A 10393-nucleotide genomic window follows, 5' to 3' on the forward strand; every position below is an offset into this window, starting at 1 on the left:
TGAAAATAAACATCATTTGGTAGATACAGATTTAACTTCAAAAACGAAATGCATGCAGCTGTGACTATCATGCTGTAATGTTATCAACGGCTTCTTTTATTTTTCAGCCCATGATTAAGTAGCCTTTGTCACTCAGATTTAGACCTGTCTAGAAATACACTTACAGAATCTGTTTTTCAAACTTAACCTTTAAATATTAGCTGGGCATTTCTTATGGGCTTACTAGATTAATTTGTTATGAGTATTTTTCCTTTTAGAGAATAATGCTTTTAAAGAGAGTATGAAGCTCCAATAATATCAGAGAAATCAAACTAGGTGAGAGAAAAGGAATCAAGTAGTCAGTACTGTTAAAAATGCCCTTCGATGGGTAAGTCTGGGCCAAATTCATGAATTGAAGAAAACAATGAAAAATGTATGAGACCTTTCCATTTTATGCAGCCAATAGAAGTTTGAAAAATGTTCAGGGGTGGCAACGATGATGAAATCACCCATTCTTTGTCAATATTGAATGAAATACAGCTTATTCTGAATATGAATTTTTAGTGACACATTTTCGTAACAAATTGGTTGTATGAACTTGATGAATTTTCTTTCCCTTTTTGTCACTATTAAAATCACAGAGACTATATTTACTTAGGAAAATGTATTTAGAAATAATGTAAAGGTTTATATAAGCTTAGAGCTAACATCAAAGAAGGTATTTAATAAATATATGTCACAAGGCACAGCTCAATACCAATTATGCTGCTATTTTCATAATGTACAAAGAACATCAACTCTTTCTACTTCCAGTTTAGTCAAGAAATATATTTTTAAAAGATTTATCTAATTTTAGCATCCATATGGTGAATTATTAAAATAAATATTTGAGTAAGAGCTGGATAGAATATCAAAACATTCACGGAAGTATGAATTACACTAATATGTAGGTATCTTTAGGATATTAGCCTGCTGATTTCATCTGATCTCAAAGGCCAATCACTACTTTTTGACTAATTGCTACCTCCAAAACATGAGTGGAGGACAAACAATATCTCCTGATCTTTGTTCTTGCCTCCTTTTAATTCCATTTGATATGCATCAATGACAGTATGGAGCTGTGACAGCAAATATTACATGGCTTTCTGTAGGAGACATGAAAATGGATAGAAGTAAGGAAGGAAGGAAGGCAAGAGAGACCATCCTCACTAGCTCCCTAAATTTCTTTCTCAAAGCTATGTCTGAACTTCTCTTTCCTTCTTCCTCCTCCTCCTTCTCCTCTTTCTCTTCCCCCCCGGCCACCCCACCCAACAAATAGGCTGCATTTTAATCACAAAAAAATTATTAGACACACAGTCTAACTCCAAAATTGTCTCGTTATTTGGACTGTATAAATGTTTTAAAGCCTCTTTTTTTAAAAAAAGAAAAAATTTATTAGATGCCATAATCTAACAGACTCCAAATGTATCTGTTGCTACTTGAGTTCTATACATTTTTAAAACCTCATTTAAAAAAAAAATCCTCTATTTCTTCCTCTCTTGACACAAACTTGCATATAAGACAAACATACACTCATTGTCATTTTTTTTTGAGATGCAGTCTCCCAGGCTAGAGTGCAGGGGCACGATCTTGGCTTACTGCAACTTCCACGTCCCAGGTTCAAGCGATTCTCCTGCCTCAGCCTCCCAAGTAGCTAGGACTACAGGCGAGTGCCACCACAACTGGCTAATATTTTTGTACTTTTAGGAGAGACGGGGTCTCACCATGTTGGTCAAGTTGGTCTCGAACTCCTGACCTCAAGTGATCCTCCCACCTCGGCTTCCCAAAGTGCTGGGATTACAGGCACGAGCCACCACTCCTGGTCTCATTGTTACTTTCTATTCATGTGTGAATTACAGAGATCCGTTCTAAATATTCAATACTCTCTGAATATTCGCAAACTTTGGTTATGAGAAAGCCAAAGAGGGAAAATGTTATTCCGAAATTCAATTTTAAAAGCATGAGCTGAATGTTCTAACTACTGGGAATTCAAAAATGGGTAAGATTTGGTCCCTTCTGTAAGATTTGGCTCACCATCTGGAGAGGAAGTGTATACCTCAAGCCATGAGGCAGGTATACTTAGTCTAATCTTGCTTAATGACTGTCCTTTGAGTTCCATTTGACTTAAATTCCTTTCTTGTTCCAATATCTATTAAAAGTTACAGATAACCTGCTGTTTTTAGGTAACCTGCTGTTTTTGAGGCTTACGGTTTTTAACAAATCTAAGTACATTTCCAAGAGCCAAATATAGAGCTTGAAATTCATGCTCCCCCCAAAAAAATAAATTATTAAGATCACTACTCAGAAATAACCCATTTTACTTACTGTAACTAGTCACTTTACTCTCATCAGAATAATCTAAAGAAAAATGTTACAAGAAATAGATTTAAAATGTTCTACTCAGCTCTCCACTCCTCCCTCCCTTCCTCTCCCTCCTATCTGACCCTTTTTCTCAACAGTGAAAAGGGATGGCATTCGAAATTCTAAAATTCATGGATCCTCAAGAGATCTGACTAGGAAATGTAACTAAAATGGAATTGTTACAAGTTTAGAATTTGTAAGTGGGACGCGTAGGCATTTAATGGGAGATAATGTTCATTGCACTTTTAAGATTATGCACAACTTAGACTGATTTGGGGTGACAATTGATATCTCAGGTAAAATCAACATTACATATAGTACAAAATGGTCTCTAAATTCATGAACAAAACATAACTCCATCCTTCATGTGACATTTGTAGTGTCCAACTCTTTAATAGAGATGTTGAACACACAAGTATCTAAGAGACACTATATGCCAAGAGATGTTACATTATGGTGTTTTACCTTGTAAATGATAGCATTTTGATGGTGTATTTAACCATGTGTTTAACTTAAGCTTATGGATGGGGTTTGAGACATTATTTTTAATATATAAGAACACTGTGATTTCTCATTTAGTTCAGATCATTACTGTTGACTGTTTAGTAAAAGAGATTGCATTTGACTTTTTTTGTTTCTATCTAGACACAATATTCTTCCTGAAGCTTAAATGCCATGTCATTCTTACTGGTCAGTTACTATTTAAGCTTTTTCTTAACCTGGAAAAGATAGGAACATGTTTTGGGCAGTATTGGGTTTTTTTGTTTGTTCATTTGTTTATCTATACTAATAGAAAGTATTCAACGCTACTTCCACTAATGTGTAGAGAGAAAAGGGGTTCAGCTTTAAGAAATTATTAAATGATCTATTTATAAAAGCTTTGCACGATTTACATATGACCATATGGAATGAACAAACTATGAGGCAAGTCTGTAGACTTAGGTCTTTATTTCACATTAAAATGACTCTCTCACACATTCTTAAAAAACATTCCGCTAACAAACATTGCATAAAAGGCCCGAGGACATATAGACCTTCTGCCCTCTGTTGTGTTCATCTTCCTTCCTATTGTGTTTTTTTCTCAGAAGCCTAATATTTCAATATATAGACATAGAACCCTTGACAATGCCTTACTTCTGTGACTCCTCTTACCCGTGGAGTCTAATTCTCATTTACCTTTTGTGCAACTAAACCTTAAAATGAATTAATATTGAACACATCTGATGAGTGAAACACCACCATGTGACTCATATTTCATTTTAACAGAATTTCCCCCAAAAAAAGCTTATGAAATCTGGTGCTTTAGACTGAGCTCTGTGATGAGTGAGCATCCCCAGCAGTTCATCTTCAGTTTATTTCCAGTCACGTGGACTTGACATGTTATCTCCTTGTGGCTTGTGCTACAAATTTTCCTTATTACCTTTTGCCTCTGGACTTGAATACTTGTATAAGGCCTGATGTTGACCCAAGCATAGACAGTGAAACTCAGTATGATCTACTCATCTTCAGATTGATGTCTATACTTTATTATAAATATGTGCTTCATTTTGGATCATGATTTATAAAGATGAGCCAAAGAGCAGCCTAGACGAGAGCAAGTCATATGGAATGGAGTCCAGCAACAGGAACCCTAGTGCAGTATCAGAAAGTCAGGGCAAAGAGACAGGTCAGAAACCAAGATAACACAAAACATATGTATTAAAATGTTTATTCATGGAGATTGACTTCTGCCTTTAGTGTCATCATGGTAAGAGCATGGAAGATGTTGCTGCCGTGCTTATAACAAGACAAAGCTGGAACGCTGGAAAGCTGAAAATCAATGACTTTTCTTAGACCTATTAGAGAACCAAGGTCCTGAGCAAACTGCCACCCCATAATCTGGAGATACAGATACATCCAGAGAGATACAGCGACCAATAGCCATTTATCTGGAGTCAAAGCACTGGAGCCATAAACCAGTATGAGCCTTTATATGGTAAGTTGGGTGAATTGCTGGCATCTGTTTGTGGACTAGTGTGAGCAAGAAACCCATGGGGGCTGTGCTCTTGAGGCACTCCACACATTGAAGGGCTTTTCCAGTAGGAAACTCCAAGGTTCTCATTATGAGGATCCAAGAAAAATTTCCTCGTGGCTCTGGCAACAGATAGAGAGGGACATCCATTGTGAAATAAGCCGTGAACCTTCTTGGTAACAAAGATGGAAAGGACTCTGCCAAGCACAATTCCCAAACCTCGTCCCAGCCCCTGAAGTCTCCCTGTTCCACTTAAGACGGAAAATAACTGTCAACAGGGGGCAGGCCTTCAAAGAAATACATTGGGAATGCTGCAGCCAGGAAAGGGAGTTGAGGATGAGGAAGCAATACCACTGGAGAAGCTCTGTGAATGTCCCAGACACAGACCCACTAAAAGACTGAGATTTCACTGTAAGATTATAGAGCACTCTCCTTTCCCACAGCTTAGTACTACACCAACAGGGCTCCAGTATAGTAACAGTGAATTGCAGAGGAAAGAGCTGCAAGACAGAAAGTCTCTCTGAAGAGGAGCACTTAGGGAAGGCTGAACTCAAGAAGGGGAAAAACACATAAACAAACAAAACAAAGACACTAGAGGAATTTGAAGAAATTTAGCACCTATGGTTATAACAGACTTTAAACACAGTCTAATAGTTAGTCAGATTAAGATAAGTCTGAAAGCTAAAGACCTATTTACCTCAGTTCCTATTACATAACACACCAGATCTGGCTTGCAACAAAAAATTTAAAAAAAAAAGTCAAAGAACGTCAAAAGGCAAGAAAAGTCATGGTCTGAAGAGATAAAGCAATCATTGGAACCAGATAGAGACATGACACGTGTCAGAATTATCAGACATGGAATTTATCATTAATATGTTAAGAGCTCTCGTGAAAAAAATAGACAACAGATGGATAATGTAAGAAGAAAGATGGAAACACTAAGAAGGAATAAAAAAGAAATGGTAGCAATAAAAAACATAGTAACAGAAAGGAAGGATATCTTTTATGCAATTATCAGTTGACTCGGAACCCCTGAAGGAAGAATCAATGACTTTGAAGCTAGGCCAATAGAAACTTTTCAAACTAAAATTCAAAGAGTGGGGAAAACCCAGAACATTCAAGACTATGGAATAATTGAAGAAGAAGAAAGAATGGAGCAAAAGAATGTTAGAAGTAATAACATCTGGGAACTTGCCAAAATTAGTGATAGACACCAACTCAGGTAGCTCAGATAACACTAAATAGAATAAATACCAAAAAAAAAAAGAGGGGAAAAGGAGAAAAACCTAGGTTGACCAATGAAAGATATGCCAAGAGAGAAAATTAAATCATATAAAAACCCCAGTTAAAATCAGAGAACACAGAAAAAGTAGTGAGGATAAAAAAGAAAGAACAAGTCCAAGAATAGAAAAGTTACATAGTAGATATTAATCCAACTATGTCAAATCACTTAAATTTGAATAATCTAAATGTACCAATTAGAAGTGGTGGATTTAAACACACAAAAAAGATGAATGTTAGAGGTGAAAGATATCACAATTACCCAATATGATCATTACACATTGTATACAGGTATCAAAACATTACATGTACACCCCAAATATATACAACTACTATATAGCAATAACATTTTTAAGTAAAAAAAGAAGGGATGAATTTACAAATAGACGCAACTATACACTGTCTATAAGAAAGGCACAATAAATATAAATATTTAGATAATTTAAAATTAAAAGGATAAAGATGTGAGATGCTAATGTTAATTTTTTAAAAAACTGAAAGTTATGTTAATATCAGAAAAAGTAGACAGAACAAGAAAGATTATCAAGAATAAAAGGGACATTACATGTGGTAAAGGGGTCAATTCTCCAAGAAAACCTAACGATTCTGAAAGTATACGTACTAACAACAGTATCAAGATACATGAGACAAAAACTAACAAAACTGCAAGGAGAAATAGAAAAATCCACTATTATACTTGCAGTCTTTAACGAGACTTGATCACTTGATCTGTCAGTATGTGATAGATCAAGAAGAGGGAAAATCAGAAAGGATATAGATAATCTGAACAGTGCTATCAATCAATTTTATCTAATGGACATTTGTAGAATATTACACTCAACAGCAGAATGAACATTCTTCTTAAGATCACATGAAACATTCTACAAGATAGACCATATTCTGGGCCATAAAATACACCTGAAAAATTTAAAATAATAGAAATTTTACAAAGAATGTTTTAAAAACATGATGAAATTAAGTTAGAAATCTGTAAGAGATATAAAGTAGAAAAATCCCAAAATATATAGAGATTAAACAACACATTGTAAATAATTTATGGCTCAAAGAAGAAATATCAAAAGAAATTTTAAAATATTTTGGACTAAATGAAAATAAAAATAGAGCTTACCAAAACTTGTAGAACAAAGTGAAATTTATAACATTAAGTGCCACTATTGGAAAAGAAAACAACATACAAAATCAATAATCTAGGCTTCCACCTTAAGAAACGAAAGAGGCCGGGCGCGGTGGCTCACGCCTGTAATCCCAGCACTTTGGGAGGCCGAGGTGGGCGGATCACGACGTCAGGAGATCGAGACCATCCTGGCTAACACGGTGAAACCCCGTCTCTACTAAAAACGCAAAAAATTAGCTGGGCGTGGTGGCGGGCGCCTGTAGTCCCAGCTACTCGGGAGGCTGAGTCAGGAGAATGGCGTGAACCCGGAAGACGGAGCTTGCAGTGAGCCGAGATCGCACCACTGTACTACAGCCTGCGCGACAGAGCGAGACTCCGTCTCAAAAAAAGATAGCTATTCATTAAACATTGAAAGAATTATAAAATAGACATACAAAATTACAGAAAGGTTAGAAGAGTAATCTATATCTCTAGAAGCTACTGAGCCATTACATTTCTTTGTACATTCTTTATGTGAGCTAAAAAGAAATCAAAATTTGCTTCTGAGGACCATTATACAATAAAAATAAAGTGTGGGATAAATCAGCTCAACTGAAGCCACATCCAAAGCTGTTACTCAGAAAACTTAGTATCACTGAGAGTATATTGGAGAGCTCAAAGTCTTACTCAGGCAGCTGATCAAAGAAAAATGGTCTTAGTCACTGTAAGTACTTTTGGATACCTGGCATAAAGGATGTAATGAATACATGATTGAATAAGGATATAACTTAAGAATGCATTTTCATAAAAACATAAAATCAGTTGAGATTATGTAAATTTTGAAGAATGAAGAAAGTTATCATAGCTTCTTCTCAAGTTTTATTTTTATGTCTTACAAATATGGCTGGGAAATACAACACAAGGCTTCCTTTTCAGGAATTTGGAGAACTTATGCTTGGTATTTTAAACTCACGAGAACTTAGTCTAGAAAGGTCCTCCACTTATTTGACCACAGGTAGAAGATTGGCTCTGCTTTCTTCCTGTAATATTGGTTTCTATAGGTCAAATGATACACAGTATAATTTTGTAGCATTTTGATTAGAAGTTTTCCATTTAAAAATGGACAAAAATCAACTTCTTACTTGAAATTTTGGAGGTAGTATGTTACCAAAAAAAAATGGTAGTTTTTGTAAAGGTATACCCGTGTCTAGACATAAGTTGAAGGTTTAAAAATCAATAGATTTGAATAAAGTCTAGAAAAATATGCAATGTATACATGCGGATGATTAGTAAACCCTTATATCCAAATGCAATGTCAATAGTGTTACTAAAAACGAACTATCGGCCATTATTGCAAAACTGCCAATTGAGAATATTGATATAGATACTAACTGTATTTGTGTTTTTTCAGCAATTTATTTTAAAACAACCTTGGATATATTTAGGTACATCTGGAATAAACTCAGGTATTACATAGGGCCTTGAAACATATATAAAAGGGTATATTAAACCCTGCCTTTAAGAAAACTATCATCTGGTCGAGTAGGGACATTTGTCGGTTGAAGTTTTTCAGCGAGCCTGGAGGGAATGTCACGGTGTGTTCTGTTTGGAAAGTAAGTTGTACCTTGACTGTCACTACGGAAGCTGAAGGGGGAGATACCGGCTGCTGCCTCCCAGATATATTTAAGAGACACTGATTTTGGAACAAGTCAAAATAGGGGCTCAGGACTCATCAGAACGTGGGGTACTGATGCTGCTCAGATTCACTGCCCCGTGTTCTAGGGAGGGTATTGAAGCCCAAATTGTTGTTTTCTGCAGGAAACAAGTGTTTCCTGCCTCGTTTCCCACTGGAGTTGCCACATGTTGTATTTTGCAAGCCTACTCTATCGGGTGTCCTGGGAATTCTATGAGCCACCCCTATCTTCAAATACTTTTTTTTGTTGTTGTTGTTTTTGTTTTTGAGACGGAGTCTGGCTCTGTTGCCCAGGGTGGAGTGCAGTGGCGCGATCTTGGCTCACTGCAACCTCTGCCTCCCGGGTTCAAGCGATTCTTCTGCCTCAGCCTCCCAAGTAGCTGGGACTACAGGTGCGTGCCACCAGGCCCGGCTAATTTTTCTATTTTTACTAAGACAGTGTTTCACCATATTGGCCAAGCTGATCTCGAACTCCCGACCTCGTATTTCTTTTTCCTTCAACAGTCAATCTGTTTTCGTGCTTACAACCAATACCCCCAACTTTTACAGACACAAAAGCAAACATAATAGACTTATTATTCCTTGTTACGGGCACTTGTTAAACATTTACAACGTGGAGATGCATGTCCTTTTTTTTTTTTTTAGCATGAAAATTTGTAAACTTTTTTTATTATACTTTAAGTTTTAGGATACATGTGCACAACGTGCAGGTTACATATGTATACATGTGCCATGTTGGTACGCATGTCCTTTTGTTCTAGAAAATGTTTTAGAGTGGATTCTAGGTTTCATATATTCCTCCCCCTTTTTCTGGATGAAGGGAGACACCAGGATGGCAGCTGTGTGCCTCTCCTTCTAGCCCCAAGTCAAGCTTCTAATGGAGTCTTTCTAAGGAAGTTGACATTGCTAGAATTCCTGCTGCATCACAGAGGAGTTTCAGGTCAATTTATGGTAAATACAGAAAAGGTAAGTCCCCAAAATGACAATTATTAGCTCTAGGTGGAAAAAAAGTTATGTAGGAGGGAAAGCAAAATATTTTTACCATGTGGTTTAACTAAGAGTGGTGGCAAGGTCATGAGAAATAAACGCCAAATATTGATATAATCATATTTTAATACAAATATTTCTGAGAGACATGAGAAGAGTGTTTTACGTGGTGAGTTTGGGGAGAGAAAGACATCTAAATGAATAATGAATGTCTAAAATTGAAAAAAATGTATTAGTGTCATAAGCATGCTATTCAGAAAAGTGAACATAAACAATGAGTTAGAAGTAGTAAAATTTGTTGTCTCAAGGTAACGAAAATGAGGAAGGGCAAGGGACTACTATGTTTTGGAAAGAAAAAATTAAAGCCCTTTGACCCTTTGCACTACATGCACTTATAAAATACAGAGGACAAGGCTGGGAGTGGTGGCTCATGCCTGTAATCCCAGCAATTTGGAAGGCCGAGGCAGGTGGATCACCTGAGGTCCGGAGTTCGAGATAAGCCTGACCAACATGGAGAAACCCCGTCTCTACTAAAAATACAAAATTAGCCAGGCATGTTGGCGCATGCCTGTAATCCCAGCTATTCAGGAAGCTGAGGCAGGAGAATCCCTTGAATCCGGGAGGCAGAGGTTGTGGTGAGCCGAGATTGTGCCATTGCACTCCAGCCCGGGCAACAAAAGCGAAACTCCATCTCAAAAAAATAATCATAAAATAAAATACAAAGAACATTGCATTGAGAGAAAAGTTACAATGTATCATTGATTTGAATTTTTTCTGCATGTAATTAATCAGTTAATTTTATTCTGTAGAAATTTTTTCCTGCTATTTCTCCACGGCAAAGGAAACTAGTGATGGTGAAACATTGTGTTTTATTCATTCAAAACAACAGAATACAAGACATCAAGGAAAATATTTCTATACCCTACAA

This window comes from Pongo pygmaeus, chromosome 17 (genome assembly GCF_028885625.2).
Source record: "Pongo pygmaeus isolate AG05252 chromosome 17, NHGRI_mPonPyg2-v2.0_pri, whole genome shotgun sequence".
Lineage (NCBI taxonomy): Eukaryota > Metazoa > Chordata > Mammalia > Primates > Hominidae > Pongo > Pongo pygmaeus.